Genomic DNA, 11,145 nt, shown 5'->3' with positions numbered 1-11,145 from the left:
CACTAAATACTCCAATTTTCTCCTATTACGCCGTGAATCTAGTACCTTTTCCACCTCGTATTCCTCATGGTTTTCAATTTCGATACTTGGTGGCGGACTTTGTACTCTTTGGGGAAAAGCTGACTCTCGATAAGGTTCCAACAAAGACACATGAAAGACTGGATGTACCTTCATAGTAGCTGGTAACTCCAGACGATATGCCACCGGATTGATCTGCTTCTCGATAACAAATGGCCCTAATCTCCGATAGTCCAATTTGTCACATGGCCGCTTGGTCTTGATATTCCGTCGAAGAAGCCATACTTTACTTCCAACTTTAAAAGTAGGTGCCTCATTTCGATATTTATCTGCAGATGCCTTGTAACTCTCTTGGGCAGATTGCAATTGAAGCTTCAACGTCGCTTGAAGCTCCGATAGTTGCTTCACAAATCCTTCAGCTGCTGGGTTGTTATTTGCTGAAGAACTCAATAAATCGAGCTTGGAGTGGTATTCGTAGTTGGAGAAGAATGGTATTTGTTGAGTTGATGCATGAAGAGTGTTGTTGTATGCGAACTCAGCAAGCGGTAGATATGCAGTCCAATCATCTTGTTGATAGTTGATGCTGCATCGTAAATATTGCTCCAAAACTTGATTCACCCGCTCCGTTTGACCGTCAGTTTGAGGATGAAAAGCCGAAGAGAGCTTAATATCCACCTTCAATATCTCAAAGAGGGACTTCCAAAACTTGGATATAAACTGAGTACCTCGATCCGACACGATATCATCTGGTAGGCCATGATAACGATATATGTTATCAAGAAAGAGTCTTGCGGTTTCTTCACTTGACGATGTTTTCTTGCAAGGCACGAAATGCGCCATCTTTGTAAATCGATCCACCACAACAAAGATGCTGTTAAATGAATTCGATGGCGGTAGGTCCATAATGAAGTCCATAGAAACTGAAGACCATGGTCGGTGCGGAATAGGCAATGGCTTGAGAAGTCCATACGGACGATGTCGAGGGATCTTGGATCTTGAACAAACATCACAAGAAAGGACAAATTCCTTCACATCCTTCCACATTTGAGGCCACCAAAAATCTCGTGAAATGAGCTCCAAAGTCTTGTTGAATCCAAAATGTCCCGCAGCTGGAAAGTCGTGGCGAGATTGAAGTACTCGGAGTCGAGTTGGTCCTTTCGAGATATACAACCGCTCCTCAAAATACAGAAGATCTCCCTCCACCTTAAACTTGTCATTATCGACATGTTGTTTGATGTCAAGAGCTATAAAATCCTCAATGGTCGCAGTACGTACCTCGCTGAGGAAGCCATCATCGATAGTTGCAACAGTAGCAAAAATCCTGAATTTTTCTGGTTTCAACAATGTTGTACATTGTTGATCAAACGCTGCTTCTCCAGCCTTTGGCGCAAGATACGATCTCCTCGATAATGCGTCAGATAATCCTTGCTGTTTTCTAGGGCGGTAGGTGATAATAAAGTCAAATCGTGATAGAGACATATTCCATCGAGCTTGACGACGATTCAAAATTCGAGCTGTCATGAAGTACTCCAAATTCTTGTGGTCCGTATAAACAGTCACTGGATGTGCAGCTCCTTCGAGGAAGTGACGCCACTCTTGGAAGGCATCCACTATAGCAAGCAGCTCTTTGTCGTGGATCTCGTAGTTGATCTCAACAGCAGAGAACTTCCGTGAATAGAACGCAACTGGGTGAAGCTTCTTGTCTATGCCCATCTGTGAAAGCACAGCTCCCAAAGCAAAATCTGAAGCATCGGTCTCTAAATAGAAAGCCTTTGCAAAGTCAGGGTGTACCAAAATTGGAGCCGTAGTGAATGCCGTCTTGAGATCTTGAAATGCTTTTGTTGCTTGTGATCCCCATTCGAGCTTGTCTTTGCTTGTTAGAGGCGTGAGTGGTGCAGCAACTTGAGAATAATTCTTAATGAAGATCCGATAGAAGTTAGCAAATCCAAGAAAACACTGAACATCTCTAACCGTCTTCGGAACTTCCCAAGATATAATTGCTTCTACCTTTTTTGGATCCATCTTCAAGCCCTCTGTAGTCGCAATGAAGCCCAAAAATTCCATCTCATTCTAGTGAAATTGACACTTCTCTAACTTGGCGTAGAGTCCTCGTTCGCGTAGTTTTTCAAGAACCAAACAAACGTGCTTCTCATGTTCTTCTTCATTCTTGGAAAATATCAAAATATCATCCAGATAGATGACAACAAAGTCATCGAGGTACTCCCGAAAGATGTCGTTCATCATATGCTGAAAGACCGCTTGAGCATTGGTAAGACCAAAAGGCATGACATTGTACTCAAAATGGCCATACCTTGTACGAAAGGCTGTCTTCCATTCATCTCCTTCTTTGATTCGCACAAGGTTGTAGGCTCCTCTTAAATCAATCTTTGTAAAAATCCTTGCACGTCCAAGTTGATCTAAGAGGCCGGAGATCAAAGGTAAGGGATAGCGATTTTTCTTGGTCACCTTGTTGAGTCCTCGGTAGTCCACGCACATCCGCAGTGAGCCATCCTTTTTCTTCACGAATAGGATTGGTGCTCCAGCTGGCGACTTTGAATGTCGAATAAAATTCTTGGCTAGATTCTCATCGATGTACTTCCGCAATTCTGCCAACTCCGTCTGCGATAGGTTGTATATTGGACCAAAAGGTGGTTGCGCTCCTTCCTCTAAATCTATGGCGCAATCATATGGTCGATGTTCCGGCAGTATATCGGCGTTCTTCTTCTGAAACACGTCTTCAAAATCCCTATATTGCTCTGGTATATTTGATGTTGAGATATTCTTGCCTCTAGTTGGAGCTGCATAAATGACAAATGGTGTGCCTTCCTTGGACGATCTTAGGAACGCTCTCGCTCCAATAAACATGGATTTCTTCATGTAGGTTCTACCAACAGGTTTATTATTATTTTTTTCAGGAAATGTTATCCTTCGTAGCCTCCAATCAATGGACGGATTATGATCTTCTAACCAAGAAAGACCAAGGATAATAGGGCTTGATGGGGTTCTAATAATATTAAAAATAACGTGACTACTATGGTCCTTAAACACCACTTCTATAGGTTCTGATTCGTGGGTAACGTTGCCTGACAATAAGGGTCGTCCATCTATCACCTCTACGTGAACAGGTTTGGACTTCTGTACTAAACGGATCTTGTGGCGTTTAGCAAACTCTTCATCTAAAAAACAAGTAGATGCCCCCGAATCCAATAAAGTTAAAGTTTTTTGTTTTTGAGGGCCTAAAAACAAAGGAATTGTAAAACAACGGGCAGGTTGGACAGAGAAGGAGGAACCTGATTGTTGTCGTGATATTAGATTGTCCAGCCGCACGGTTCCTATTATGGCTGGGCGTCATCGTTTTCCGGAATCATCACATTTCTAGTCTTGACAGGGTGCCAATTTTGCTTCTTGGGGCAATTTCCAACCTTGTGACCTTCTTCTCCACAGTACAAACATAACCCTTCCTCCATACGCCGTTTCTTCTCTGTTGGAGTAAGAGATCGGACACGCGCCGTGTCAATTTGCATGTCTGTTGCCTTCGAATGTGAGTTTAAGCTATTTGCAGACATAGTCACGTCGTAACGAGTCATTTGGTGTCTTGGACGTTGGTCTTGGCGACGCTGGAATAGGTGGTTGTCACACTTTACAGCTTGGCTAAAAGCTTCGTTGAGCGTTTGAGGATCAGGAAGAGATAACAGCAAGTCTTTCACATCATCCTTCAAGCCCCAATAAAACTGACTCACCAACGCCTCTTCACCCTAATTAATGTCACTTGTCAATTGTCTGAAATCCGAGGCATAGACTGATGCAGAGCGTGTTCCTTGTCGTAGCGATCGGATCTTTGTTGTAGCCCATCGAACTTTATCATGCTCGCCAAATGCTTCTGCAAACGCCTCCAAGAACGTTTCAAAGTTGCTCAGGATTGGCGATCGCTTCTCGAACAAGGGAGTAAACCAAGACAGAGCTTGTGCTGTAAACAAGGTTCCAACAAGCCCAACACGCGCTTCCTCCGTCGGATAACGTTCGGGTTGTAAAATTGTTATCAACCTGATTTGGTTGACAAAACCTCGAAACTTGGAACGAGTTCCATCAAACTTATCCGGAAGACTAACTCGAGGCTCCTTTCGTTGTAGGACTACTCGATCTTGTTGAAATGGAGGTAGAACTGCTTCTTCTGGCGCAGAAGTTTGAAGCTGATATGCTTTAGATGGCGCTATCCCAGATGCTCCATTGTTATGGAGTCCTACCATGACTCCTTCGATCTCTGTTGTCCTATGTGACAACGAGGCAAGAGCATTTATGATGGCGTCTAGTTTGGATTCCAAACTTTCAGCCATTTTAACGTCTTAACCTTCGGCTAACCTTCAGAAAGAAGAAAAAAGAATTTTGACAAGAAGACAATATTGGTTCAGAGGAGAGTACTCCGCAACCTCTAAAACGCCTTAAGACTCCAAGATGAGGGGTAATCCACTCTCTCCAAGAAGAATAAGGCTCCAATATTGAGAAAGAAGAGATATCAGTTTAGAGGAGGGTAATCCGCAACCTCTAAAACACTAGCACACCTTCAAGAAGAGGGGTAATCCACTCTCTAACAAGAAGGAACTAGCTCTGATACCAGTGAAAATGCAGTCTCGACAAACTGTCACGGACACAAAATACAGACTTGAAATCTAACAAGAAGTTCAAGAAGAAGTGGCAGAACTAGATTAAACAGATGAATACAAGAACAACACCAGAAAGGTGAGCTAGAACTCCAAGAGATGTGTTGTCGAGACTGAAGAACCCTTCAGCCTCGACTCCTATATATACTACTGAATAGGAAGCTTCTCGAGCTACTTCCGCTAACTAGAACGCTTCTCCAACAACTTCTACTAATTAGGAAACTTCTCAAGCAACTTCCTAGAATCTATCAGAATATTCTAGAACCTTCTAAGAATATTCTAGAACCTTCTAAGAGAATCTTTAGAGAATATTCTAAGAATCTTCTAGAACCTTCTAAAGGAATCTTTAGAGAATCTTTAGAGAATATTCTAAAAGAATATTCGAAGAATCTTCCCATGTATGTCCATGACACGTACATGTTATGCTCCAAAGAGTGATAGTAGGTACAAATTTGATACCTTAACTTTGAACACATATATCTCCTTGACAAAAACTTAAAATCATCCAAATGCTTCACCCAAATTATATCCAAAATCTTGAAATTTTTGACTCTAGGCTTCAAAGCTCAAATGACTTCGAAAGAAATACCCTAATCCTTAATAAGGCCTCGTGCAGCCTCCTTGAAGCCCATTGGGCATGGCCTTCGACCAATATGAATTAAGTTCTCTATTCCTTGCCTTCATCCAACCATGCCTTGCTTTCATCCCTCCCAATAAGCCTCTTAATAGTTTAGACTTTCATCTTTAGATTCCAACCTTCTCTTAAGTTTTATACTAAATATCTAAATCCTAAATAATATAAACACTATAATCAAAATAGATAAATCTCCAAATAAATTTTCCTATATCAATTCTCTTTAAATTTATTTACTAACCACTCTAAACTACATCAAGACTTACAAACACATTATATGTCTTAATTAATTTTTACATACTATAAGCAATTATAGTACGACACCGCGATGAGCTGTCTAGCTTAATATGTTGTCATCCTTGCTTGTACTTATGATAGATAGCAAAAAGCTGCAATTATTTTTTCCAACAATGATGTTGTGATTTCATATTTTTTCAGATGTAAATTCTATAGCAAAAGTCAATGATTAGTCGAAACAACTATTGGCTTTCCTAACAAATAGTGTCCGTATATCTTTGTGACATGTACAAATACTAATTGCTATAGATCATGTACAGAGTAATTGTACTCTGCCCTTTTGAGCTTTTGTAACTCATATTCCACTAGTTGAAGGCCTCTACCAAAGTCTTATTGAAGGACCACTCTAATAGCAAAGTCAAAAGCATCAATGTCAAGTATCTGAGGAATGTTGGTAACATACAGTTGCAATATTAGAGCAATAATGAGTGCTTCCTTCAATCTATCAAAGATACTTTGTTACTCCAATTTTAATTCAAATGAAGCATCCTTCTCTAATAGGTTTGTTAATAATGCAGCAATCTTTCTAAATTGCCAAACAAAACAGCAATAATATCTAGCAAGGCCTAAAAATGAACAAACTTTAGAAGCATCTTTAAAATTTGGCCCATCTTTCATTACTTTCACCTTATCTTACTTCATGTGCATGCCTTCAAAAGAAACCATGTGTCCCAAAAAGATGACTTTTGGCTTCCAATATTCACATTTTGATTGCTTGGAATAGAAGCAACTATCTTGCAGTCGATACAACACTTCTCGTAGGTGTTGCTCATGCTTCTCAAGGATTTTACTATATATGAGGATATCATCAATGAAGACAAATACATACTTGTCCAAAAGGTCCCAAAAAATAATTTTTTTATGTGATTCATAAAAGAGGCCAAAGCATTAGTAAGGCCAAAAAGTAAAATAAGCCATTTAAAATGTCTATAGCGTGTACAAAATATCATCTCTTATATATCCTTTCTTGTGATAGATATCTATTAATAGCCACTTCAAGATCAAATTTGCTAAAGATGGTCACATTTCAAAGTTGATCAAGAAAATCATCCACACATGAAAGTGGATATATATTTTTAATAGTGTGCTTATTGAAGCCTTGATAGTTGATGCAAAACCAAAGTCTACCATCTTTCTTGATTGCAAAGAGTACAAGTGCTCCCCATAGTGGGGTTACAAAAAGTACAAGTGCTTCCCATAGTGATGTACTTTCTTGAATGATGTCCTTCTCCAAGAATTCGTTCAATGTCTTTTGTAGTTCTTCAAGTTCATTTGTTACTAGGAAATAAATTGGACGACTTGTTAGTTTGGCTTCAAGCAATAGTTCTAATTGAAAGAAGGTACTTCAATCAAGAGACACACTACTAAATAAATTGGTTGAAAAGACATGCCAATATTCTCATATAAGTTGCTTTACCTGTTCTACTCGTTTGGTTGTCTTTCCTACTACTGATGCAAGATTTATAAATACCATATATATATCGATTGCTTATGCTGTATTTGCTTCTTTATAAAGGTCATTCGTATAAGTAAGTCTTTAGTTGTAGGTTTTTTTTCTTCTTTACTTAATACAAAGGTACAAAAAGTCACATTGCATCCACCATCGTTAAAATAGATTGTCCTTGCTACCTAATCAACTTGCTTATTTTCCACCTCTAGCTATAGCATACCAAGGATAATATCATAACTTAGCTTTCTTATCATGAATCTCTTTCTTAAGACATTGTCATATTGCATGGTTTTTTATTTGGAAATATATTCGATATGTAGCTGTAGAGAGTTTAGTTTTAACTTATTGTCTAGGCTCCAATAAATTATTTAATCTTTAAAATAGAAGAAAAATAAATATTATAATATCAAAAAGATATTGTACTAGTAAAACTTTTTATATTTAAGAAGGTTAGAATATAAGACTTTCTAAAATATCTACAAATTCCCAAACATTCTTCGCTATACCAAATCATAATTAATCATTTGCTAATAAGTTAGATTTTCAATAATTCCAAAGAAAATCCATAATTTCCTCTCAAAAACTCATCTTTATATCAAAGTTTAATCATAGTTCCATATATCCATCTTCAACATATATATAAAGTCTTGACTTTCAAAAATCTCTTTATTTTGAATAAAATGTTCAAATTACAATAAAATCCCTTCAAAATATAATATTCTTGCAAAAGATTTCTTCTTTCTAAACATCAAAAATTCATATCTCTTGATTCAACCGTCTAGTATTTGCCAAATTTACAAATATTATAGAATTTATCTTTAAGTTTTACCATAAAATAATTCAACTATAAATTCACTACCAATCATTTGGCATTTCAAAATTCCTAGCAAATACTTTAAAATCCTAATTCACAAGCATCCAAGTACTATTTTCTTTATATCTCACAAACAAAATTTAAATGCTACAAAACTTATGTATAAAGTTTAGTAATATAAAAATACATATTTTTAAAAATATTTTGGTCAAAATCTTATCAAATTGCACAAGATATAGCTCATAACACAACCACTAGCAATTCGGGTTACTTACTATTCCTTAGATTCCAAGCATTGATTTCAACTTCCTTTATTCTAGCTTAGAATTCATCAAGAAATATGCATAAAGTATAGCTGAAAAAGTATTCTTTCCAATCCTAGTCGCCAATCCTTAATTACTTTTTGTACGCTTGGGTTATAGCTAAAAGAGTGACAGTAGGTACAAAACCAATAACTTGACTTCAAGTGCCTGTATCTCTTTCATAAAAACTCGAAATGACTCAAAATTTGCACCTAAACCATAGCCAAAAACTTGCACTTACCGACTTTAGCCTGCGATGTTCAAATCCTTCCAAAAGACTAATCCTAATTCCTAATATGGCCTCAAGAAACCTCCTTGAAGACCATTGGTAATGATTTTTGACCAATAGGAATAAAGATTTATATCATCCATCTCCATTCATTCATATGGATGCCCTAACTACCTTTTTTGCTACCAAAATCCCTCTTTAATTTCTTTTTATACAAGATTTATATATTATATGCCTTAAACACCAAATAAAATAACCAAAATAAAACTTCAAATGTCACCAATGTCTAACAAGGGTGACTGAAATAAGACTAGACTATCTCAAAAACCTAAGATTCTTTCAATCTACAACAACATAAGACTTCATCAAAAAATAGGATAAAATAGATTAGAACAAAATTAAATAAAATTAAACAAAATAAGACATAAAAGACAAAACTGAGCAAACAGAAATCGAACAGAATAAATTTGAACAAAAAGATGCAGAACCAAACTTTATTAAGAGAAAGGATCTTAAACCATACTTGACAAGATGCCTCAAAAGGCCCTGACTAGTCCTATTTATATCTTATCCTAACACCTTAGGCTTTCTAAAATATTCCTAGGTAGTAGGCTTTTTTAAGATAGCTACCTTAAATTCTTTTTTGAAAGATTCTATAATAGGCCCTACCTAAGTAACTGTCTTAAATCCTTGTAGAATGTTCTACTATGGATCTTATTTAGTCCACTAACCTAATCTCAATTTTAGAAACTTCTATGGTACTAATTATTTATATAATTATTTTATCTATACCTTGCTATAATTAATCTCTCTCTGCTAATCCAAAACGTCTTCATTTTACTTTCAATGGTATCTCTAAATTGTCTCTTGATAATAGGTGAGGTTTTGTGTAGGTTCTCACGTTGCATCATAAATAGAATAACCTTTCTAAAAAACTTTGTATCAAAGTTGTGGACATCCACTACCACGACAAACGTAGCAATATTCCAAAACGCTCTTGACTTCATATTCTTATTGATCATCACCTAAAATTGGTGGTGGTGGTGGTTGGTGTCAATCCAGAAAGCGTTTTTGTTCAATATAAAATTCCTTGAGTTGTAAAACAAAAAAAACTACATAGATCCAAATATATGGTAGAAACTCGAGGAAATATGCAACATCAAATACCACTACAGAAATGTAAAAAGTTTCAAGCCATCGAGGTGCTAGTTTACAAATTTGGATTGATGTAGCAAGTAGCAAGTTAGCATTAGAGAGTAACACTTGATCATCCTTTTGGAATGTCTTATGTTGCCAATGGTTATCTGCATACTGCTTTTGTCCATTCTATGCAATAATAAGGTAGTGTCGTGCCTCTTGTAATATTGTTGTAAGTCATTGTATAAATTTCTTTGTTCTTGGATTGTTTGTGTTGATAGGATGATGGAGAGTTGTTAGTAAAATTAGATATTAATTGATATTAAAGGAAAATGGTGAATGATTAGTATTTGCTTGAATACTATCATTATAAGCAAGCTCCAAGGATGTCAAGTATTCATTCCAATTATTATGATGAACCTTCACAAATGCCTTAAGCATATTCTCCAAGGTCTAATTTGCATGCTTTGTTTGCCCATCTTTTTGAGGATAGAAGGCTGTAAACATGGCAAGTCATGTGCCTAGTAGTTTGAATAAGGCTTGCCAAAAATTTCTTGTGAAGTGTGGATCTCGATCTAAAATGATAACACGAGGTAATCTATGGTGACAAAAGATGGTATCAAAAAAGACTCTTACAAGCATTGAAGGATTAATATATGAGCACATCATAGCCAAATAAAGTTGCTTCAAGAGTCGATCTACAAAGATAGTATCTACAATATGATTATGTGTCAAGGACAAAGACTCGATGAGGGAAAATATACACAAAAAGGCTATCTCGATATAATAAGTCAAAATATAAACAAGTAGGTATATTAAAAGGAAACTGGAATGGCTATTGCCACAAGACAAGAAACTAAAGACTCTTGAACCTGGACTAGAAGCAAGAAAGGAGTTGACAAGAGTCAAGAAGCCTTCACTCTTGTCTCTATATATACTATCTAACTAGGGGCTACGTGGCGACGTTCTATAGGACCTCCAATATGTGTTGACTTTGTAGGACACATGCCTTGACTTACAAGGCAAGTTTTTCTATGTGTGGGCCACATAGTTAGCTTGATCTTCAAGCTAACAACATGTGTGGCACATGGCCAACTTGTTGACCACGTTTCTAATCCAAAAAGTCAATTAAAGACACCTATGAAGTCAAAGCAGCGTCTAGGAAGTTTCTAGGAAGCTTCTATATTAAATATTATAGAATTAGCTTACTTTTATCTACTTTTACTTACTTCTACATATTTCTATATGTAATTATTAGCTTACATGATTATGGCCGTGACATTATGAGGCATCCGTAGAAAATACGTAATGAGATCTATCGTCACCTATTCTCAATATATCGTCGGTAACAAAATTGGCTTCAATAATTCAAGAGACGTTATGTTTTATTCTTAATTATATTGACATGATTTCTAAGAGCGTATAAAGACTCAAACATCATGATCCAAATTTTTCCAAAATCATATCCTTGAGATCTATTTTAGCATCTTTCCTTGACCCAGATGTTTAAATATTGGAATGACATGTCCATCTTGAAGTATGCATATCTAAAATTTAGCATTGTTGAGTACATAAATTTATTTCTTGAAATTGAGCAAGCCTTTAC

The sequence above is a fragment of the Physcomitrium patens genome, chromosome 11 (genome assembly GCF_059467195.1).
Source record: "Physcomitrium patens ecotype Gransden chromosome 11, ASM5946719v1, whole genome shotgun sequence".
NCBI classification, from domain to species: Eukaryota; Viridiplantae; Streptophyta; class Bryopsida; order Funariales; family Funariaceae; genus Physcomitrium; species Physcomitrium patens.
This window is presented reverse-complemented; position numbering follows the sequence as displayed.